Source organism: Macaca mulatta, chromosome 15, assembly GCF_049350105.2.
Source record: "Macaca mulatta isolate MMU2019108-1 chromosome 15, T2T-MMU8v2.0, whole genome shotgun sequence".
Taxonomy (NCBI): Eukaryota; Metazoa; Chordata; class Mammalia; order Primates; family Cercopithecidae; genus Macaca; species Macaca mulatta.
In genome coordinates, this window is record NC_133420.1 from 118703143 (window position 1) to 118728356 (window position 25214).

The following is a 25214-nucleotide window of genomic DNA, read 5'->3' on the forward strand; positions in this document are numbered from 1 at the left end:
TTTTCTCAGCAAGGCAATTTACTTCTGCAGAAGGGTGCTTCTTGCATCAATCAAGATCACAGGAGCACATTGAACAAAAGAGGGAAAATGTTTTTATCCCTAACACAGTCTCTACCTCTGTGTCACTCCCCCAGGGCTGGGGTCAGACCACACATTCTAAGTTGACCCGATTGGCCATTTGTGAAGACTTTTCCAAATAAGGAAGGGAAGGAGGATGTGAGTTACAGTGGTGGGACATGCAGTTTCAGTGGGAAGAATGGGTGCAGAGTCGGTAACCAAGGGAACAGATGTGAGTTATTGATTAGAACTGGCGGGAAGGATGTTCACAGTAACTAGGGACAAGGAAGCAAGGAGAACAAGGAAGTTGAGTTTGAGAACAAAGAATAAGGAAGTTAACAGACTAAATCTTTGAAGAGGAATTTACTGTATCTTATCATTTTCCCCTTTCAATTTTTGTGGTCCCTCCTCTTTAAAAAGGTTAAAACCTTTTTAACATGTCTTGGCTTTGCTGTTCGACTTGATCCTCTGAAAGGAAAAGCTTATCTGAAAGGAGGAGAGCTAAGGGAGGTTATAGTAAGTGCTGTTTCTATAAGCCTCTGTACTAGCCCACGGATACATGGTATGACACAACACCCAACAAGAATGAGTACACCTATTATGGCTGCAAGAGAAGTAAGAATTGAGTCTGTGATTCCTTTCCATTTACCAAACCACCTTTCTAGCCATCCTGAAAAAGGGTCATTCGCTCCAGAATGTTTAGCTAATTCACTGGATAAAGCAGTAAGGCCTTGTAAGGCCCTTGGTATGCTCCCACTGGGGGCAGTATTGTTTGGGATGAAGGTACAACACTGAGTTTTGATCATAACACAAACTCCACCTTTTTTGGCTAATATCATGTCTAGGGCCATTCTGTTTTCCCAAGCCATCTGGCTAGTAGGCCCTAACTGTTCGGCTATTCCTTTGACAGCATCTCTAGTGTAGTTAATAAACTGCTGCTGGTTATAAAAGATGTAATTTATCCAATCTATATTTTTATTGATAGTTACTCACCAAAGTACTGATTCAAATCCTGCAGCCATCTGGTCTTGAGCTTTGAATTTGTCTAGTACTCCTGTGGGACTCCAACTGCGTCTAAATAAACTTGAGAGTCAAAAGACCCCTAAGGGGCTTCTCTTATTTTATGGTGTTGTGGCTTTTCTTTTTCTGGTTGAAGAAATGAAAGGGCAAAAGGGACAGCCAATTGGACAAGAGCACGAGTACCACTCCAGTTACTTGGCAGAGTGTCCAGTAAGGGTCCATCACAATACTACTATACATCCGCTCGAGGATGACTAAGGGCACACTGATGGGTAAGCTCCTGGAAGGGCTTAAGCTCACTACATCCTGTTAAGCTTCCAAGGAATGCCAAGTTCTCCCCTTGTCATGAAAGACATGAGGTGAAACTGACATTGGGAGACGGAAGCTGGATGGCCCTCGGGGGCTGACGCGCAGGGTGTTGAACTTCAGGATAGAGCAGAGAGACAGCTTGGCATGATTTATTGCCCCAAACTGTAGAATCCTGGAAGAGAGCTACCATACAGCCCATGCTTGGTCGACTGGAGGACCATCTGAGTGGAAAGGGGACAGTCTGGGCCTCTGGCTTGCTGTGCGCACAAGCATAACAATTGCTTTTGTTTAAAGTGTGGACGGAATATTTAATCCATTCCATCCAGGCATTTGCATCTTGATATCCTGTTTCAATTGCTAAAGTTTGTTTTAGGTCATTTACTTCTACAATATCTATTTTGGTTTTATCTTTGGGTGGAGGAAGAACAGAACATTGGGGGATAGTGTAGAAGGAGATGTAGGAGGTGAAGGAATAGTAAAACATATCTCAAAAGATCCAATAAGATGTGTCCCTGCTATTTTGGCTCCCATGCCATATAAGCAACTTAAAGTAGGTTTAGGGTCAGTAGAAGTGGGAATGAGAATAGAAATTTGCACTGGATTACATTGGTTATACTGGCAATTGTGGGAGGTACTTCCTTTATTGAAGCGAATGTATGGTTTTAAGGACATACAACCACCTGTTGATGAGGTCCCGCCTTGATGGTCAGTTGTCCACATAACATCATTCCAGCTATGGCAGACCTGTTTTCCTGCATTCGTTAAGGAACAAGGGTCTTGATAGGGGGAGCCTTTTATCTTAAAGGGGCAGAGATACTTCTCTGAGGCTGAGAGTTGCTTTTGACTTTGGAGATCTCCACAGGGTATAACAAGACATGCATCAAAGGTAATAGTTTGGGGTGAGCTTGACCTGGTTACATTAATAATGAGGTGGTCAGCCATAGAATGAGGAAAAAAGAAGGAGTAATAGAATAGATGAAAGAGAGTTAAACTTTTCTTAGCATTAGTTTGGTAGGGTTTTCCCCTGGGATAACGGCTCCTGACTCCGGAGGTGATGGTGCTTTCTTGACTCAGGTGTGATGGGTCCATCCTTTTTCTGCTCTCTGGACTGCGGTTTCAGTGGTTAGGAGCAGCAGGTAAGGTCCTTCCCAGGCTGGTTCGAGTTTCTCCTCTTTCCAGCTTTTGATGAGAACATGATCCCCAGGCTGATGTTGATGTACTGAGAACTCCAGGGGCAGTGCCTGTGTTAGGAGACCTTTGGTTTTAAGAAAAGAGAAAAAGTAGAGTCTGTCTGATGTAAGGTTTTTATTTTTACTTTTTATTTTTATAAACTCTGTTGGACTTGAGAAAGCTTTTTAAATTTTCTTTTTTTTAAGCAGAATCTGAATATTCAATATAACAGGAAACAGTGCATTTTATGCTTAAGGAAAAGAAACTGTAGCATATCATGATTCAGATTTTTAATACATTTCTATTTTGCAGATTGGGATTGAGACAGTTATGTTTGGTTTGGAACAGTGACCCCAGCATGATGATTATCTGCATGTCCTTAATATTGATCAGGGTTGTTCTCACGAAAGATCATTTCAAGATCCATACAACCAAGATTTCAGGACTGTTGGCAAAATAGGGGAAAGTAAGTCACTATGGTGATGCAGACACTCAATGTCTGCATCGGGAAACTACTTCACTTGGGTTTATAACAACCCCCCCCTTTTTTTTTTTTTTTTTTTGAGACGGAGTTTTGCTCTTTCACCCAGGCTGGAGTGCAATGGCGAGATCTCGGCTCACTGCAACCTCTGCCTCCTGGGTTCAAGTGATTCTCCTGCCCCAGTCTCCCAAGTAGCTGAAATTATAGGCGCCCAGCTACTTTTTGTATTTTTAGTAGAGACAGGGTTTCACCATATCGGCCAGGCTTGTCTCAAACTCTTGACCTCAGGTGATCCACCTGCCTTGGCCTCCAAAAGTGCTGGGATTACAGATGTGAGCCACCATGCCTGGCTTAGATGATTTCTTCATGGCACATATCATTAAAAATGTATCCCAAACACTAGACATTAAATGGGAATATCATACTCCTTGGTACCCACCTTCATCAGGAAGGGTAGAAAGGATGAATCAGACCCTGAAGAACCACTTAACCAAATTAGTTCTAGAAACTTGGTTGCCATGGATTAAATGTCTTCCTATTGCCTTGTTAAGAATCTGAACTGTCCCTTGGAAAGATATTGGCCTTTCTCCTTATGAGATGCTCTATGGATTGCCTTATTTACACTCCACCGCTGACATTCCTACATTTGAAACAAAAGACCAATTTCTCAAGAATTATATACTTGGTCTCTCCTCTACTTTCTTTTTAGAAGGCGTGGGAAATGAAGGCCTAGGTCCCCTAGTTGGAGGCTTGGGTCCTTCGAACAGGGGTCTGGACCCTTTATAGTTTTTGGTCCCCTGGAGACCTTGTTTAGAAGTATATGGGTTTGGAGCCATCTGCTAGAAAGTAGATAACACGAATTTTGCCTTTTGTTTCTGCTTTTCTTCGTCTCTCCTCACATACACTTTTTGAGCTTCTCTGAGAAGTTCACTTAGGGGTTAGTTTTCCCAATCTTCTAATTTTCATAACTTTTAAAAAATATCTGGCCAACTTTTAGTGACAAAATGTAGCTTTAACATTCCCTGTCCAAGGAGAGCTTCCAAATTTAGGCCTGCGTACTGTCTCATTTGCTCCTTTAGCCTGTCTAAGAATTTCATAGGCCCATCATCTTTTTCCTGTTGTATATTAAATGCTTTAGAGAGGTTTAGGGTTCGGGGTACTGATTCTCTAATTCCTTTTATTATCATTTCCCATAGGTCTTGCATATATTTTCTCAGTGAGCTGCATTATTATTGTCCCACTGGGGGTCTTGGGTGGGAAATTTTTTATCTGCAGTAGGACGTTTTGACCAGGAGGGTGTTCACGTTCCCAAATTGCCATAGAAGCCCTACAGATTATGCTTCTTTCTTCCCCTGAAAAGACAATACCTCGGTTGGACATTAACTTGACCCAAGTGTATAACTAAGGTCCCAATAATTGATCAACTTGATCTGACACCCCATAAGGGTCACCTAACAATGGCTTTGGTTCCTTTTTCAAACTTAGGACTTCTGAACTAGTTAAGGGAGCATTCACAAAGCCAATAGCTCCCCCTCCTTGTGGCACCTCTTTTAAGGGGAAGAGAGTTGGGGTTGACTCCTTAGGTGTGGAGGGAAACGGGAAATTCTGGATATTCTTTTTACAGTGTTATACTTCATGCTGGAGTCCTTTTAGGGAGGAGTACTTAGGCTGGGAGGGAACAGGCTCATGGGATGATGATTCCAAAGAATCAGGATTGTAAGGAGGAGGAATAATGTTAGTGGGGGAAGGATCTGGAGCAGGATCCAGGACAGCAGCAGCTGCCTGAGGGTAAGGTTTAGGGGCACTGAGTGGGGGAAGATGGTCTAGGGGATCCCATGTGCTGGAGTCTTTAGGCATGGGAGCTGGCTTTCTGACTCTTCATTTTGAGGTGCTAGATTGGGTTTTTCCCTAGTTGTCTTTCAGGGAAAGAGGAGGACAGGTCCCTGCCTCCAACAAAGAGCATAGTCCAGTTCTTCTTGAGACCGGACTTTTATTGAATTAGAAGTTGACACATCACATCATCATTCAACCCAAGCTTTGGCCAGAAGATTCAGGGTTTGAGGACGGGTCCCTGAGTCCAAATAAAATAGCAGTATTTTATCATTTGTTGCCTTTTCTTATGTTTAGTCCTCTCATTATCTTTCCAATATTTCAACATGAGACCTAGGGAACTATCAGGGAGAATATCTTTATTGCTATCTTTATCCTTTTTACTCCCTGTCTTGCTTGGTGTATTTCCCATGTTGGGTCCCAGTTAGGCTCAATCTCTTGTACTAGAGACTTCTTACCTATTCTTCTCTGGAGGCTTGCTGATGTTCAGTCTCTCATACTAAAGACTTCTTGCCTATTCTTCTCTGGAGGCTTGCTGAGGCCGAATCCCTTGTATTAGAGATTTCTTGCCTATCCTTTTGCCCCACCTGCTGGAGGCTCCTTACACCCTTCTCCCTTCACTTCATCTGCTCTGGCCACTTCCCTCGTGTGGATGTTTCAGGCCCCTCTTAGCATTGTTGGTGAGTTCCCTGCTGGGACCCCCAAAGGGCCACCCTAAGACACATGAGGTGACTATGGAACCACAGATTGGACTCACTTGCTCTGCACAGCAGTCGTGCTTGTTACCATTCATGCACTTTAAACCTCCAGAATATCCCGACCACCAAGGTAGTACTTTGTTGCTGCTGCGACGTTTCTTACCTTAGTCTGTGCACAGAGTTACCTGGTCGCCATGGTGTTGCAAGCCTTTTTCTCCTCACGTTGCTGAGAGGGTTTATTCGTTGCACCGGGTGAATCCTGATCCCTCACCCTGAGGCCAACTAAATGAGGCAGTGGGACGTGTCTCCTCACGAGAGTTGACTGGAGACCTCTTAACTGGAGGAGAATGGGGATCCTGGATGAGCCCCCAGATTTGTTGGAAACAAATGCTCGGTGCCCATAAAGTGAAACCAGGACTCAGGCAAAAGTTTTCTCAGCAAGGCAATTTACTTCTGCAGAAAGGTGCTGCCTGCATCAATCATGATTGCAAGAGCACACTGAACAAAGGAGGGAAAGGGTTTTTATCCCTAATGCAGTCCCTACCTCTGTGTCACTCCCCCAGGGGCTGGGGTCAGGCCACACATTCTAAGTTGACCTGATTGGCTATTTGTGAATACTTTTCCAAATAAGGAAGGGAAGGGGGATGTGAGTTACAGTGGCGGGACATGCAGTTTCAGTGGGAAGAATGGGTGCAGAGTGGGTAACCAAGGGAAAGATGTGAGTTATTGATTAGAATTGGCGAGAAGGTTGTTCACAGTAACTAGAGGCAAAGAGGCATGGAGAACAAGGAAGTTGAGTTTGAGAACAAAGAATAAGGAAGTTAACAGGCTAAATCTCTGAAGAGGAATTTATTGTATCTTACATTTACCATCCACCCATTGCTCAGCAGAAAGCCTGTGCTTGGCTCAGGGGCTGTGCTATGAGTGCCCACGAAGGCTCTCAGGCATTGGGACATCAGGCAGCAAGTACACATGGTAGCCCCAGGTGTGAAAATGCCCAAGGAGAACATCAAGAGAGGCCACGCTCTCAGCCACCACCTCCAGAGATGATGGTCAAAGAGAGCTGGCTCACTGGATTAGTCAGGTTTCTCCAGAGAAACAGAGATAAGATGATCTATCTATTTATCTATCTATCTATCTATCTATCTATCTATCTATCTATCTATCTATCTATCTACCTACCTACCTATCTACGTACCTACCTACCTACCTGAATGTAAACCAAATATAAAGTCCAAGCCTCCTAACTGACTGAATGGCTCAGTGGCCAAAGGGATTCCAAAGACATGGGAAAAACTAGTTCAGGTCATGACGGGAAGGGAGGAGGGGTCAGATGTTCCTCATTATACTCCCTCCCTTTTGGAGGTTAGAAAAACTGACCAGTATTATCATTAAAATAGAAATCCAAGACTGACAATACAGATTCTGTGTAGGAAATGAGATACCCACTCCAAACTTGGTGGTATAACATCCCATGACAGATAACAGGCCCTAAAGGAAATCAAAGTATTTTACTCCAAAATTTACTTTTCTTTGACACATTTTGAAATGGCCCTGTAAAGCCATTGTGTGTGTGTGTGTGTGTGTGTGTGTGTGTGTGTGTGTGTGTGTGTGTGTGTGTAATGGAGTTTCACTCTTGTTGCCCAGGCTGGAGTGCAGTGGTGTGATCTTGGCTTACTGCAATCTCCCCCTCCCAGGTTCAAGTGATTCTCCTGTCTCAGCCTTCTGAGTAGCTGGGATTACAGGCACCTGCCACCACAACTGGCTAATTTTTTGTAGTTTTAGTAGAGATGGGGTTTCATCACATTGGTCAGGCTAGTCTTGAACTCCTGACCTCAAGTGATCCACCTGCCTTGGCCTCCCAAAGTGCTGGGATTACAGGCGTGAGCCACCATGCCCCGCAAAGCCATTTCTTGTGCGGAAAATCTACACTCTGTAGAAAATCCACTTCCCTTTCCAGATCTTTTCCTGATCCAGGAGAGATTTAATTAAGAGTGTGGCACCTTTTAAGGTCTGAGAAGAGACTGTTACCATCTATTATCTCTGAAGCATGCCACCTGGAGGCTCCATCTATATAACAAGAACCTTGGCTTCTACAGCCCCACTTATCTTAACCCCAAGCATTTCTTTCTGCTGACTTCAACCCTTCAGTCAAAGTTTAACTCTTCCAACTTATTTCCGATCAGGAAATCTTTGAATCTGCCCTATGACCTGGAAGCATCTTGTTTCTAGATATTTTGCCTTTTCAAGCTGAACCAATGTATAGCTTACTTGTATTAATTTATGTTTTTGCCTATAACTTTTGTCTCCCTAAAATGTATAAAATCAAGCTTTAACCCAACCACCTTGGGCACGGGTTCTCAGAACCACCTGAGGATCATGATCCTCACATTTGTCTCAGAATAAACCTTTTCAAATATTTTACAGAATTTGGCTTTTTTCATCAGTCTATCTATCTATCTATCTATCTATCTATCTATCTATCTATCTATCTATCTGTGGTGAAAGGAAGATAAATCCTGGGATTTCCAAATCACTAAGCCAAAGGGAAAAGTCAAGCTGGGAACTGCATTAGGCAAACCTGCCTCCCATTTTACTCCTAAATAATGTAACTACAAAGATAAAAAAGCTACATGTCTCCCTAAAATGTATAAAACCACCAGCCACCTTGGGCACATGTCATCAGGACCTCCTGAGGCTGTGTAATGGGCACATCCTTAATCTTGGCAAAACAAACTTCCTAAATAGATTGAGAGGTTTATTTTGAGGCACTGGTTCAGGTGACTGTGGGGCTGGCAAGTCTGGAATGTGCAGGGCAGGTGGCAGGCTGAAAACTCAGAGAAGAGTTGAAGCTGCAGCTCGGGCCCAAGAACAGTTTGCTGGCAGAATTCCCTCCTCCATGGGGGAGGTGAGCCTTTTTCTTAAGGCCTTCAACGGATTGCATGAGCCCTGCAGGGGAGGAATAAAATATCTTTCCTCTATCCATCTTAGTGTTCATTGGATGAGGCCCTGCAAATTAGACTAATGAAAGATGGAGAAACAGGAGAGAAACAAACCAAAGTTTGCTAAAGTGTGCTTACACATGCGAGGACTCAGAGATGAGTCGTTGAAAAGGGTGGTTAGTACTTGTTCTTAGGGCCGGGCACGGTGGCACACACCTGTAATCCCAGTACTTTGGGAGGCTGAGGTGTTACAGGAAAAGGGTCCTGATCCAGACCCCAAGAAAGGGTTCTTGGATCTCACACAAGAAAGAATTCAGGGTGAGTCCATACAGTAAAGTGAAAGCAAGTTCACTAAGAAACTAAAGGAATAAAGAATGACTACTCCATAGGCAGAGCAGCTCTAAGGGCTGCTGGTTGCCCATTTTCGTGGTTATTTCTTGATTATATGCTAAACAAGGGGTGGATTATTTATGCCTCCCCTTTTTAGGCCACATAGGGTAACTTCCTGATGTTGCCATGGCATCTGTAAACCATCATGGTGCTGGTGGGAGTGTAGCAGTGAGGATGACCAGAGGTCACTCTTGTGGCCATCTTGGTTTTTGTGGGTTTTAGCCCACTTCTTTACTGCAAGCTGTTTTATCAGCAAGGTCTTTATAACCTGTATCTTGTGATGACTTCCTATCTCATTCTGTGACTTAGATTGCCTGACTCTCTGGGAATGCAGGCCAGCAGGTCTCAGCCTTATTTCACCTAGCCCCTATTTAAAATGGAGTTGCTTTGGTTCAAACTCCTTTGACAGAGATAGGTGGATCATTTGAGTCTAGGAGTTCGAGACCACCCTGGGCAACACTGTAAACCCCCGTCTCTACAAAAAAATACATAAAAATTAGCCGGGCATGGTGGCATGTGCCTGTGGTCCCAGCTACTTGCAGGGCTGAGGCAGGAGGATCACTGAGCCTGAGAGGCGGAGGTTGCAGTGAGCTGAGATCACATGGACGTTGCAGAGAGTCCATATCGCGCCACAGCATAGCACTCCAGCCTGAGTGACAGAATGGGGCCCTGTCTCAAAAAAAAAAAGAACTTGGGCTGAGATTGTTGCATCTCAATAAAGAACAGTAACTCTGTAGAGAATTGACAAGACAAAGGAAAGAGGAGTTAGGCTTTTAGGGGCAGCAAATAGACAAGGTTAATGTCTGGGGAAAAGGCAGGAAAGGGCTTGTGTGAGTAGAGTCTTCCTTGGTGCTATCTCATCTCAGTGATCTGGCTGTTATCCCCTTCCTGATACAGCAAAGTGGGGAGCACCCTCACAAATGGAAGTTTGTGCTCTGTTTTAAGGTAGCGAGCGGGACAGAAGAGAGCTCACCTTGTCTGCTTTTTTTCAGTTGCCTTCAGCTCAAAATAATACTTACGCCAGAGCGGCTTGTTCTGGGCGGCACACCCTGAACCCTTTCAGCCCCACCTGTATTATGGAGGGTTATTTACTTTACTCAAAGTCTGGCGACTTAAACATTAATCTCATCTGAAAAATACCTTTCCAGAAAGCATCTAGAATAATGCTTGAACAAATATTTGGGTACCAGACCCAACTAAGTTCACACATGAAATTAACCATCATACTGACAAGTGAAAATGGCGAAGACCATTCCAGGAAAGTGGATGATGGGTCCCGGCTTGGGTGAGAAAAGGTGGGGCAGGGGTCTGAGTGCACCACAGTGAAGCAGGGAGAGGGAGGCTGCAGCCACATGGTGGAGGGCCCTGAGGATGTGGGGAGTTTTTAGTATTCTGAGAGGTATGGGGATGAAATTGCTAAAGGAAAAAAATATATATTTGTGGTGTTAGGTGCCAGGGACTTCTATAAAGATCTTCTAGTTCTACATGGCAGGTGTAAAATGGGGTGCTCTGAGAAAGACTGTTTGCCCTACTGAAGAGCAAAGGCTGGATTCTGACTGCAATGGGGAAGAACAATATTAAATGCATCAAGTAGCCCTCACTTTATACTTTTAATCCAAAAGGATACTTGAACCGTCACTGATACCCTAACCACAACTTTTTTTTTCTTTTAATTTTTTGAGTCTCGCTCTGTTACCCAGGCTGGAGTTCAGTGGCGCGATCTCAGTTCACTGCAGTCTCCGCCTTCTGGGTTCCAGCGATTCTCCTGCCTCAGCCTCCAGAGTACCTGGGATTACAGGCATGTGCCACCATGCCTGGCTAATTTTTGTATTTTTAGTAGAGACGGGGTTTCACCATGTTGGCCAACCTAGTCTTGAACTACTGACCTCAGGTGATCAGCCTACCTCAGCCTCCCAAAGTGCTGGGATTACAGGTGTGAGCCACCATGCCCGTCCCCTAACCACTACTTATAAACATTTTTTATGTGATGTTAAATGACATTGTATTGGCTTGCACTACAGGCTCCCATAGTACTGAGGCTGTAATAAAAAGCCAGTTTCCACTAGAACATAACTGAAGCTTTTTTTCTTTTTCTTTTCTTTTTTTTGACTGCCTGGAAAGTCAGTTTCGCTTTCATAATGACAATCATTGCAAAAATGTCAAGAAACTTTCACCATGTTTTCTCCAGAATGTCTCATACAGCCCTTACCAATTTTTTTTTTTTTTTTTTGAGACAGGGTCTCTGTCGCCTAGACTGGAATGCAGTGGCATGATTTTGGCTTACCGTAACCTCTGGCTCCCAATCTCAAGCGATTCTCCTGCCTCAGCCTCCGCCCCCCACCCCAGTAGGTGGGATTACAGGGGCCTGCCACCACGCTCAGCTAATTTTTTTGTATTTTTAGTGGAGATGGGTTTTCACCGTGTTAGACAGGATGGTCTCGATCCCCTGACCTCGAATGATCCACCACCTCGGCCTCCCAAAGTGATGGGTTTACAGGCGTGAGCCACTGCGCCCAGCCACTGATTTTTAAGTAGCCACCAGGTAGCACTTGAAAGCAGAGAGAGGAAAAATGGACTCTCAGTGATCACAAAAGGCAGGCGGCTCAGGACCGAGGCCAGAGCTGAAATATTTATCAGGAGTCCCCTCCGAGGACTGGAAAGTGACCCTTGAGAAAAAGAAGCCCCAGGAAGCGGGGCTGAGTGTGAAGAGGCCCTCCCCACCCCATCTTTGGCTGTGTTTTGGTCTGTGGCCCCTGCAGGGAAGAGCTTCCAGAGGAGCCTCCTTTCTTTATCTGGAACCCAGCAGGGATTCCAAGAGGCTTCTATTCCTAGCTCTCATTACAATATGCATCTCAAACCAGCTTGAGAGCGCAGAAGTACTGGAGAAAACAAAAGCAAACAGTAAGAGGCTGCGGGCTCTGGCAGGGTATGGATGCCCTGCAGCAGTCTTTCCACTGCTGCCCAGGTGTTGCGGGGGTGGTGTGGAAAGTGCGGCGTGGCCCGGGGTCCAGCTGGTCTGTGCTGCTCCCCCAACCCCACCTCCCAAGAACTATCTTCCCAAAATGTCTGCTTCATCCTGCTCTTTCTTCTCTGAAGATATGGCGATGGCTTTCAACTCGAGGACACCCAACCTCAAAAAAACCCAAACTGAGCAGTACACCTAATCTGTTCCGCAGATGGTTTGTTTGTTTGTTTTTCCTTTTGAGACACAGTCTTGCTGTGTCACCCAGGCTGGGAGTACAGTGGCGTGATCTCAGCTACACTGCAACTTCTGCCTCCCGAGTTCAAGACATTCTCCTGCCTCAGCCTCCCAAGTATCTGGGATCACAGGCACCTGCTATCATGCCCGGCTAATTTGTATTTTTTAAATGGAGACGGGGTTTCACCATGTTGGCCAGGCTGGTCTTGAACTCCTGACCTCAAGTGATCTACTTGCCGCGACCTTCCAAAGTGCTGGGATTACAGGCGTGAGCCACTGTGCCCAGCCCTCCAAATGGTTTTGAAGGAAATGCCACCTTCTCACCTCCATTCCCCTCCTCACTGTGGCAGCAGCCCCTCACCCGCAGAAGCCAGCTTCCACCATGTGTCGTGACAACCTGTTCTCCTGAAACATTATGAAGCTCACACCGGGCTCTGGGTCACGCCTTCCCTGGGGGCCTGGCATGCGTGAAAAAAGATAGCTCCTCACAGAGAAGGGGCTAAAGTCAGGCTCCGGTCACACCAGTGGCCTCTAAGCTTTCCGCGAAAGGCCAAGGATTAATTTTCAGGGATCTTCTTAAAATTCAGGAGTTTGTCCCTCTATGAACAGGCATTTTCATTTTCTAGCAGAAGCTAAGTGTGTAGGTAGAAAATTGAGGTACATGTCAGAAATTTCTTTTTTTTAGGACATGAAGATAGTTCAACTAAAAAAAAAAGGAAGAGAAATGAACCCACATCCTTTGCCCAGCGGCAATCTCATTGACCCAATGGAAACCAATAACTGCTTTCATTTCCTGCAGATTTACTTTCTATAGAAACATGCTTTTGTGGAGCATGAGGCAGTAGGGCAGACCTGGGGCTGTGGTAAGCACTGGTAGCGGCTTGAGGCTTGCGGGGCTTGTTGGCCCTGAGCTCCCCTGGCTGTACTGCTGGCCGGTGGTCCCTGTGTTCCTGCAGTTAGCGCCTCAGAGTAGGAAGGCAGGTGAGGAGGCCAGCCAGAGACCTGCACAGGAGGCCCTGGGTGCTGTCAAAACAAAAACTGGGCTGGGCGTGGTGGCTCACACCTGCAATCCCAGCACTTTGGGAGGCTGAGGCGGGCAGATCACCTGAGGTCAGGAGTTCGAGACCAACCTGGCAAACAGGGTGAAACCCAATCTCTACTAAAAATACAAAAATTAGCTGGGCATGGTGGCATCCTTCTGTAATCCCAGCTACTTGGGAGGCTGAGGTGGGAAGATTACTTGAACCCAGGAGGTGGAGATTGCAGTGAGCCAAGATCACACCACTGCACTCCAGCCTGGGCAATAGATTAAGACTCGGTCTCAAAACAAAATGAAACAAAAACTGTACCAGACAGTTAGATAGGTATAGAAGACTTTACTCCAGGTTATGACCATGGAGGAGAGAGGGTAGAACTCAGTCTGAACTCAGCTTTGCTGAGACAAAGGGCAGAGGGCTTTTAAAGGCCTGTAGCCAGGCACGATGGCTTATGCCTGTGATCCCAGCACTTTGGGAGGGTGAGGCAGGAGGATCGCTTGAGCCCAGGAATTTAAGACCAGCCTGGGCAACATGGCAAAACCCCATCTCTATAAAAAATATAAAAATTGTCCAGGCACCGTGGTGTGCACCTGTAGTCCCAGCTACTAGGGAGGCTGAGGTGGGAGGATTGCTTGACCCCAGGAAGTGGATGCTGCAATAAGCTGAGATTGTGCCATTGCACTCCAGCCTGGGCAACAGAGTGAGACTCCATCTCAAAAAATGAATGAATAAATAAATAAATATCAGTGGGAATGGTGGCATGCACCTATAGTCTCAGCTACTTGGGAGGCTGAGGCAAGAGGCTTACGTGAGCCCAGGAGGTTGAGGCTGCAGTGAGCCATGTTTGTGCCACTGCACTGCAGCCTGGGAGACAGAGACCCTATATCAAAAAAATAAAATAAAATAAATAAAGGCCTGCAGAGAGGAGTCCTCGGGCCATCTGTGTGTGCTTTACCCAAAGGAAAAGTAAACTTCTCACATCTTTAAGACAGGAAGTAGTTTTACAACTTGGAGGTTAGGCTCCTACCCTCTCACAGTCATTGGGAGATTATAGTTCAAAGAAAGGGTTTCTAGGCCATGAAGAAAGATATTCCTGGGTTGTAATGCTGGCAACAGGCCTTTAAAAACGATTTACATACACCGCAAAGGGACAGAGAAAGAACTTACAACCAGTTTTCTAAAGAAAACCGTCTGAGAAAAGATAAGTCAGGGCCCTGGAGGCAGGAAGAAACTGTCAAGCAGAGGGCATGTTAGGGCTACGTGGGCCAGCGCCCCATCCCCCACCCCAGCTGCCACGGCTGCCTCCCTGGTGGGGCTGCATTCCAGGCAGAGGCTCACTGGCCACTGGAGCCCTCTCTGTTTGGGTTTGTGTCAGGCCAGAGCTGCCCACTGGCCTTCAGGTATGACCAAGGAAGCAGAGCCCAGTGGGAAGATGACTTTGGTGGCACATTCCACCTTGTCCCCAGAGCTCCTGTTAAAGGACAATATCTTCATGACACCTGCCCAAGCTCGGTGGGGACTGTCACTGCAGGTGCAGGAGATGCTGCACTGGGGTCTTGCAGTGGGCGAGAGAGATTGAGTCCAACTCTGAATAGAGCATGGGCAGGTGGGATTTTACAGCCAAGGAGCAGCGTGGAGGTCAGTGGATGGAGAATTGCTAAGAAGTGTCAGGGGTGAGGGGGATTCTGGCTAAACTGACCTAATAGGATTCTCACTGAAGACAGGCCAGGGTGACCAGATGCCACCTGAAACCGATCAGATATGGAGGGTGATCAGACATCGAGGGTGGGGGTTCTTGCCAAATTAGATCTTACAAGGCCTAGGAGAAGGTTCGGGAGCCTGACTCAAGTATGGTCAGGGCAACAATCTTTGTCACTTCCCAGTGATCCCTTCCTGCCTCCTTCCCTCATTGCACAGAGTCTCCTCTGAGAGAACCCAAACTAGCTCCTGACCTTGGTCAAGGTACTGGGCTAGACATGGGGGAAAGACTTGGATACTCAGGGTAGGCCACCATCACCGAGAGGGAGCAGTGGCTGCCACTCATTTTGTCTAGGAGAGAAGCAATTACTGGGCTGATCACTGGCCCCTGGTGCAGAGAGCCCCAATGGTGTGCAGAGCACACCAGATATTTTCAGCTCCAGGCATAAAAAGAAGGCTGATTTTGAGCTCTTATCTGACACTGCAGTGGCTGGTTGGGTTGGCACACGTCCGTGTGCCCTGGGTGGAGGGAAGGTGCCATTTCCCATCTGCACGTGGGTCCTCTGAGCCCACAGGCTGGATTCTTCAGTACAAGTAGCTACAGGGTGACAGGAGAGAAGGTAACCCAGATGGTTCTGTACGTCTCTGGTTTAGCTACTAAAGGATTGAGTATACAAACAGACAACGGCCAGACTGTATTAAAAAACAGAGCCCTGCCCCACAGTCTGCAGCAAGCTGCCCAGGAAGCCAATGCTTTCTCTACAGGAACCAGCCCAGGCAGGCAGTCCATTACAGGGCAGACTTGTAGGAAGTCAGACTGCTATCTCTAGTGACAATCCAGGAAGTCAACCAATAACTCCTGTAACAGCTGGCCCCAAATGGCCAGGGCTTGATCAGTAACTGACAGCTTCCCATTTTTTGTTCCTGTTTCCAACTTAGGACCAACCAGAGAATGCCAGATATGCTTGTCACATTTGACCTCAACTCCTCCTCTCACCGTTGATTCTGTATAACCAGGAAAGGGGTCAACACACTTGCCAAAAGGCCGCACATGCTTCTGGGAACTGGCTGAGGTCATGGCCTTGGCTAGTCTAGAGGCGCTAGAATGTGCTCCCCGGTCCTGCACACAGACATGGACTTGAAAAGGCCCAGCGCTTCCTGCACCTGGGCCCTCAAACACCTCTTTGTTTTCAGTGTTTGTTTTGTTTTGTTTTGTTTTGATTTCCTTCCTTCCTTCCTTCCTTCCTTCCTTCCTTCCTTCCTTCCTTCCTCCCTCCCTCCCCCCCGCCTTTTCTTTTCTTTTTCTCTTTTCTTTTCTTTTCTTTCTGTCTTCTTTCTTTTTTGAGACAGGGTCTCACTCTGTCTCCCAGTGCGGAGTGCAGTGATGTAATCATGACTCACTGCAGGCTCAGCCTCCTAGGCTCTAGCAATTCTCCCACCTCAGGCTCCTGTGTAGCTGGAACCACAGGCATGCACCGCCATGCCCAGATAATTTTTTTATTTTCAGACACGTGGCCTTGCTATGTTGTGCAGGCTAGTCTAGAACTCCTGGGCTTAAACTATCCTCCCATCTCAGCCTCCCAAGGTACTGGGATTACAGGAGTGAGCCACCATGCCTGACCTGCCATGTGCATTGTAGAATTAGTTTACTGAAATTGAAAAAACCCCACAAAACCTCAACATTTTATTGGTATTCTATAAACCTTCCAGATTATTTTGGGGGTGAACTGACATCTTTACAATGTTGTTATCCCATCTATGGACAAGGTCTATTTCTCCATTTACTTACTCCTTTTTTTTTTTTACTCTGTCCCCTAGGTTGGAGTGCAGTGGTGCAATCCTGGCTCGCTACAACCTCTGCCTCCCAGGTTCAAGCGATTCTCCTGCCTCAGCGTCCCGAGTAGCTGGGACTACAAGTGCATGCCACCATGCCTGGCTAATTTTTGTATTTTTAGTAGAGATGGGGTTTCACCACGTTAACCAGGCTGGTCTTGCACTTCTGACCTCAGGTGATCCACCTGCCTCAGCCTCCCAAAGTGCTGGGATTACAGGCATGAGCCACCATGCCCAGCCCACCCTACTCAGTCTTTTACAACCTTTTTAGACTTTCAAAATTGACTCCATTAATATCATGTGCTTTTTGGGATTGGTTAATTCCTACCTGCTTTATAATTTTACACAGTTGTACATCTGTGAAGAGGAACACTAGTGATTTTTTTTTTTTTTTTTTGAGATGGAGTCTTACCCTGTCACTCAGGCTGGAGTGCAATAGTGCAATCTCAGCTCACTGTAACCTCCGCCTCCCAGGTTCAAGCGATTCTCCTGCCTCAGCCTCCTGAGTAGTTGGGATTACAGGTGTGTGTCACCATGCCTGGCAATTTGCTTTTTGTATCTTTATATTAGAGATGGAATCTCACCATATTGGCCAGGCTGGTCTCGAACTCCTGATCTCGTGATCTGCCAACCTCGGCCTCCCAAAGTGCTGGGATTACAGGCGTGAGCCACTGCACCTGGCCCCACACTAGTGATTTTTATGAGTTAATATTATTCCTGGAAACCTTTATAAACTCTTCTAATTTTTTTTTTTTTTTTTTTTTTGAGTCAGGGTCTCACTATGTTGCCCAGACTGGAATGCAGTGGCACAATCATGCAGCCTCAACCTCTTGGGCTCAGGTGATCCTCCCACCTCACCCTCCCAGGTAGCTGGTACTACAGGTGTGCACCACCACACACCTGGCCAATTTTTTGTAAAGATGGGGTTTCTCCATGTTATCCAGGCTAGTCTCAAGCTCCTGGACTCAAGCAATTTGCCCACCTCAGCCTCCCAAAGTGGTGGGATTACAGGCATGAGCTGTGATTTGGCCTTACCTCTTCTAATAGTTTTAATACATTACATGTTGTTGTGTTGAGATTTATATGTAAACTATCACAACTCCTGCAAATAATGACAGTTTTCTCTTTTTCTTTTCCAATACTCATTTGGATGGCAACTTTAATTTCTTAATGTCTTGTAACATTGGGTAACACCCCGGTACTACATTGAAAAATAGCACTAACAATAGGCATAATTGTTTTGCTTCCAGTCTGAAGGACAGTCATCTGAAATTTCTGAATTACCTATTTTTGTTGTTGTTGTGTTTTTTAAAAATGTAATGTTTATCAAGGTGAGGACATTTCTTATTTTTTATATTCTGAGAGTGTATTAATTTAAATCATAAATAGGCATTGAGGAAACACATTAAGAGAAAGACCTGCCACTCAGGAACCAGGGAATCTGACCCAGGAGGGACTCGCAGGGGATTCCTGGGATGATGGCAAGGGAGGAGCTGGAGGGCATGGGGCTGGCCCGGAGCACCGCTGACAGTGTAGATTAGTGACATGCCGATGGCGTGACCTCGGCTGTATTTCCTCCGCCTGGCCTCACTTCATTCTCAACTACTTTCAAAGCCTTATTTCTCTGGCCTTTCCATTGGCTTTAGTGGCTCACCAATAGCCCTCCAACATCTTCAATAAATTTCCTTAGGATTGGCAGGAACATTTTCTATTAACTGCACCAAAAACTTAAGTAATACAGAAAGTGAGTTACGGAAAGCAAACTGTTAAGGAAATGTGGGTTGTGTGGGCTTAGCTGTCTGACTCAGTAGTCACAAAAGGTAATGAAAATCCACTTAGTGTTTAGGGACACAATGCTGACATGGCATTGGACAGCTTAAGGAAAGAGAAAAAGAAACCTCAAAGTCCTACATTCTGAAATTGAGGCGCAAAGTGTAACCCACAGTCCTTTTGAAATGATGAAGTTCAGTCCTGCAGGTTGCTGAATTGTAAAGTCCACTGAGTTTACAGAATCTTAGTATCACTTAGGTGAAGGTTAGAGCATTGCTCAAAACTCTTAAGAATTAGATTAGGGATCTAGAAGAGAAGCCAAAGCATCCAGACTACTCTCAACCCCGCCTCCCCTTGCCCCCAGAGGTCCTCCTTACCAGCTCACATCCTGCCCTCTTCATATAACCCGAACTTCTTTCCTTGCATGAAGACCCTGAAGGCCTCTTGCTCAAGCAAGTTCCATTGCATGGAGAAGTGGCTCCTCACTCACCAGTCCTTGCATGTTACCCTGATGATCTCTGAACTATCTTTGATTAGACTCAGATCTTCACGTGTCTAGGGAATCAACTGCAAAGTCAAATCCTGGAATAGGCCAGTCTGGGCAACTGAGACCCCATGTTAAAAAAAAATTAAAAAAAAAGTCGTTACAATAGAAGACTCTTGATAGCTTCCCTCACCACTGGCAAAAAAGCCAAAAGCAATAGCAAATCCATGAGGGAAATTCAGAGAATGTTGGCCATTAGTGACCAAAGATGCATGGATGTTGATTCCTGTCGTAGTCCTATTTAACCTCCAGTTTGACCAGCATGAAAAGTGGATGGATGGTGGATAATGACAGTGGCTTATGACTCATTAATAATCACAGTTGCTTTTCCAGATGTGAGCTTTGTAGTGGAGCAAATCAAAACACCCTCAGGCATATAGAATGCAGCTACAGATAAAGAAATGTTTTTTTCTTAATCCCAAATTAACAGGAAACAACCGAGAGGGTTTTTTTGACCACAAAGCACATCTTCCATGTCTTGCCTTGAGGGTTTCAGGGGTCTGGCTCTCCCCAGCCACCTGCTGTGCACATCCCACAGGACACCATCTGAGACCTGCACCACCCTGCCCTTGAACATCCTTGCAAGTAAGTTTGTATGAGATAAATGAGAATGGTCCCACACTTTGAGAAGAGTTAGGGTTTGGCTTACACACACACAAGTCTCTGCCATGCCCCACCGTGAATGGAGCTGTCAAGAATCTGGTGGACGAGATGACCCACTTGACGAAATGGGTCAGCTGCTAACCCAGTGCTCATGGATAAGATGTCAAGGAAGGCACTGCCCAATCGGGGGTGTTAGCCATGATTAATTCTGCGACTGACCTCAGAATCTGAGGCAGAATCATGACAAAATTAGAGGAAAAGAATGGACTTCAGCCGGCAAGTAGCAGAAAGATATACACGGATGTGGGACAGGGAGCGGTTACTGTAGGGTACATTTTTGTGGCTACCTAGGAGAAACATTCATCCGTGCTGGATAATTCCCTGATTTCGGGAGAACCAGCCCTTTCCTCCCAGGATGGCATGGAGTGGGCCAGATGCTTCCTGCCACACTCTCTGGACCACCGCCTGTGGTGTGTCCTCCTGGGACTCAAATCTTGAGGGAGTGATGGAAAGATGGGGACAGTAACGTTGTTCATTTGTGGTGGCAGCAGCCAGGCCAAGGGTCCAGGGCCTGTGTGCCCAACGGTCTCCAATTGACCCCTACAGTGTGAGCATGACTGCCTGGCCCCTCTTCCTTCCCTACTTCTTCTTTTATTTATTTATGTTTTTATTGAGACAAAGTTTTGCTCTTGTTGCCCAGGCTGGAGTGCAATGACACATCTCAGCTCACCGCAAACTCCGCCTCCCCCGGGTTCAAGCAATTCTCCTACCTCAGCCTCCTGAGTAGCTTGGATTACAGGCATGTGCCACCATGTCCGGCTAATTTTTGTATTTTCAGTAGAGGCGGGGTTTCTCCATGTTGGTCAGGCTAGTCTCAAACACCCAACCTCAGGTGATCCATCTGCCTCAGGCTCCTAAAGTGCTGGAATTACAGGCGTGAGCCACTGTGCCTGGCCCCTTCCCTACTACTTAAACTGGGGTGAGGTGGTGGGAATGACTCACCCTAGGTGAAGGCAGTAAGAGGATACATTCTCAGTAAAGAATTTTAAAGGCTGTCCTGCAATCTTTCCACGTTCTGTGAGCTACCATGTCTCTTTTAAAAAATATCTCTTTTGGTGGGGCTAGTCTCAAACACCCAACCTCAGGTGATCCATCTGCCTCAGCCTCCCAAAGTGCTGGTGGCTCATGCCTATAATCCCAGCACTTTGGGAGGCAGAGGTGGGTGGATCACTTGAGGTCGGGAGTTCAAGATCAGCCTGGCCAACACGGTAAAATCCCATCTCTACTAAAAATACAAAAATTAGCCAGGTGTGGTGGCACATGCCTGTAATCCCAGCTACTCAAGAGGCTGAGGTGGGAGAATCTCTTGAACTCGGGAGGCAGAGATTATAGTGAGCCGAGATCATACCACTGTACTCCAGACTGGGTAACAGAGTGAGACTCTGTCTCAAAAAAACAAAACAAAACATAACAAAACCTCTTTTTATGATCAAGCCAACCGGTTGTTTTCTGCTGTATGCAGAAAAGAACCCAATACTGTGCATTTTTCTATCTTCAGAGTGATCACCTAGGTATGAATTTTTATGAAGAAACTTTTGTTTGATCTACAGAAATTCCTTACATTTGACTTGTTTCATTTTCTTCTATTAAATTCCAGAAAATTGCCGGGCATGGTGGCTCACGCCTGTAATCCCAGCACTTTGGAAGGCCGAGGTGGGCGGATCACCTGAGGTCAGGAGCTCGAGACCAGCCTGACCAACATGGAGAAACCCTGTCTCTACTAAAAATACAAAATTAGCCGGGCGTGGTGGCACATGCCTGTAATCCCAGCTACTAGGGAGGCTGAGGCAGGAGATTCGCTTGAACCTGGGAGGCGGAGGTTGCGGTGAGCCGAGATTGCGCCATTGCACTCCAGCCTGGGCAACAAGAGCAAAACTCTGTCTCAAAAAAAAAAAATAATAATAATAATAATAAATTCCAGAAAATTAAATTCGACAACTTTATTTAAAAATTGCATACATAATATAATCTGATTTTTGTGAAAAATTTTTTATTCTTCTATCTGTGTTTAGGGACGCACCAAATGTTGTTCACTGGGTGCTACCTAATACTGTTGTTGGCTGATGGGAGTTAGGATGATGGTTTATGTTCTTTGTGTTTTTTTCTGTTATCACATGTATTTTTAAAAAATAATCATCAATTATTTGAAATAAATAATAATGTTAAAAAAGCATATTCTCAAAAATTTAATAATGTGAAAGAAAGTAGATTACAAAATTGCAGGCTCATGCCTATAATCCCAGCACTTTAGCAGGCTGAGGTGAGTGGATAACTTGAGGCCAGGAGTTCAAAACCAGGCCTGGCCAACACGGCAAAACCCCATCTCTACTAGAAATACAAAAATTATCCGGGTGTGGTAGTATGTACCTGTAGTCCCAGCTACTCAGGAGGTTGAAGCAGGAGAATCGCTTGAACCCTGGAGGCGGAGGTTGCAGTGAGCTGAGATGGTGCCACTGCACTCCAGCCTGGGCGACAGAGCAAGACTCCGTCTCAAAAAATCAAAACAAAACAAACCTGCATATTATGCTATTATACAATTATGTAAAGAAAAACGATTGGGAATAATTACATTTAAATGTTTCTAGTTATTTCAGAGAATTGAGAATTTAAGTGAATTTTTTTTTTCTTTTTGAGACTGGGTCTGGCTCTGTCACCCAGTCTGGAGTAGTGGCATAATCTTGGCTCATTGTAACCTCCACCCACCGAGCTCAAGCTATCCTCCCACCTCAGCCTCCCCAGTAGCTGGGACCACAGGCATGAACCACCATGCCAGGCTATTTTTGTTTTGCTTTGTGTTGTTTTAATAAAGACAGGGTCTCGCCATGTTGCTCAGGCTGGTCTCAAACTCCTGACCTCAAATAATCCACCCACCTCACCTCGGCCTCCCAAAGTGCTGGGATTACAGGCATGAGTCACTGCACCTGGCCTAAAGGTGATTTTTAAAATAGCTTTTATAGATTCTAAGTTTTAAAAAGTTAATATATGTATTACTCCTTTGTATTAGGTCAGGGTTTTCCCGAGAAATGGAAGCAATAGGATGTGTGTATATATAGAAAGAGATTTATTATAAAAAAAAATTGGTTCACACAATTGTGGAGGCTGAGAAGTCTCAAGATCTGCATCAGCAAGCGGGAGACCCAGGAGAGCTGGTGGGATATATAGTCTCAATCCAAAGGCCAGAGAAGACTGATGCCGCCCCCTGAAAGGCAGTCAGGCAGAGAGAGCACATTCAACCTTCATCCACCCTTTTGTTCAACTGAGGCACTCAACAGATTGATTTGATGATCCCACATTGGGAAGGGGCAACTGCTTCCCTCTGTCCACCAATGCAAATGCTAATCTCATCTGAAAACACCCTCACAGACACACCCAGAATAATGTTTAGCCAAATATCTGGGTACCCCACGGCCCAGGCAAGTTGACAAATAAAATTAACCATCACACTCATTATAATGAAAAAAAAAAAAGTCACTGAAAAGACAGAGTGATCTTTCAAAAGAAGCATTTGGACAAATTGAGTGGCTGCTTATTTGAACATTTTTACAAAGTGTGGAGGGAGGGAACCACATGTTGAGACCTTTCTCAGGACATCAGTAAATATTCTAGATAACCTCACATCTTTGTGTTTGTGGAGGGTATTCAATATCAGAAGTGGCGAGATAGAGAGTCCTGGGATCCAAGCAACCTCTGTTTTGATTTTAATATCTTCTGTTCATGGAGTTGCCAGGGTCAGCCTGCTACGGCACTGGGTACTTTTTTAGATGTGTGGAGGGGGTATGACTCCTGTCTCCAGATGAAGAAATGAAAGGTCCAACACAAGTAAAGACAGAAGATTTAAACCCAAGTTTGAGTCAGCATTTGAAAGGAAAATAAAGAATGGTTGCTGGGGTGGTTGACAGCTTGTTTCCTGGGTCTGAAGCTCCATCTCCTGTCTCTCTTTGATGCTGGACAAGAGCTGGTGGAATTTTTCTTTCTAATCAGGGCATTTTTATTGCAACACACACGTACAAAATTGGAATGTATTTTACATGTCCTTCAATGGGCTTGAAATATTAATTTCCCAGCTATTTAAGATAAAATTGATCGTAGAAGCTCAGAGATTGGAGAACAAGGTGTAATGAGTGAAGCAGTGAATTACGCACCCCAGGACTGCTGTCTACCTCCACTTCCAGGGCAGGTGGAGAACAGCCACTGTGGCAGGGACGTCTGTCTTTGCCAAAATTCACACCATCCCATGTCTACTAAATAAAAATCATCTATTAAATCTTGTAACACAGCCGTTTTCTTTCAAACAGAGAGTCTTGGGGATTTCCCATACTTAGAATTAAATTAAAATAATCTATCCCGCCAGACGTTCTGCTTTTGTGTCTGGACTATGTGAAATGGTGAGGAGAAGAAACGTTTCTGCCAAGTGCCAACACGTTTTAAACACTGAAGCAAGATAGGCTCTAATTTGCCTTAAGATTCAATATTTTTTATTCAGCCAGGTAAGTTTTTAGATTCTTAGACTAATGGCAAAGAACACATCCCAATTCTTAGCCTTCTTTTTACTACTGGCTACACTACAATGATTTTAAGCACATTTTAACATGTAGCTAGTAAGGTATCCTCCTAATCCACACACTTGGGGTTTTAGCACATTGAATTTCTTCTACAACTTCCCTCCTGGACATGGCCCACTGTCTTCCCCATGGCACAACCTGTTTACAAGTCTTTTATGACACTGAGTACCATTGCTTATGACACTCAGAATTCATGGTTTTGAGATTCAAAAGTCTTTTCTTCCAAACTATTATTTCTGCGGAGACCTTCAAAGTGCATTTTAAGACTCAATATACTATCCCCATAGGTTTCTCCCACCCCCTCCTCTAGGGCAGTATTCTGTGCAAGAAATGTGCAAGGGGAAAAGAAAAGGCACAGACAATATTTTTAAGGGTAAACAGCCTTTACCCCAAGTATATGGCAATACACATATAATAAGCAAATGATATAATAAGCAAATTACAATGGGAAGGGGAGACAGGAAAAAAAAAATATATATATATATATATTTACACTCACCAGACTATGGAGGATTCATCACCAGACCAGGAAGCAACAGCCTGAGCTCCAGCGTTGGCCACCAGTCTGTGCACGATGAGGAGGGTCTCATGAAGCTTCGGCGCAGTCTGGGGCCCTAGCTCGCTTTGTAACAAGTTGTTTGGCATGAGGCCCAGTCATGAGGGCCCTTTGTGACTGGGCTCAAGGAACACAAAAAGGTCAACTTGTTTTTGCGATTGTCTGTTGTTTTTCAATAAGTAACACATAGGAATAGTTTGAAATAGAGATTTCTCTGAAACAGGGCGGGATAAATGCCTCAAGTGACTCACACAACCTGTTCCCGGACTTGGTGACCATTGTTTGTGTCCACATTCAATTGAGTTCAAATTTAATATTTAACTTTTACCCCACAGGCAGGAAGTGAGGATGTCAGCAGGGAAAAAAGGAATGACTGGATATGAAAAACATACTGGCCAATGTCAAACTAGACCAAAAGCATTCTTTGAGTTTTGCCAACTTCATGAGTTTTGAGT

At 45.2% G+C, this 25214-nt stretch overlaps 1 long non-coding RNA gene across 1 annotated transcript; it reads right to left on the reverse strand.

The window, feature by feature from the left end:
- On the reverse strand, positions 1–25053 carry LOC114672838 (uncharacterized). The gene is made up of 3 exons (XR_003723358.2): positions 24703–25053; positions 5729–5902; positions 1–2641 (listed from the first exon to the last, which is right to left on the reverse strand). It is a non-coding gene; the product is annotated as an uncharacterized LOC114672838 (long non-coding RNA).
- Positions 25054–25214: the final 161 nt, after the last annotated feature.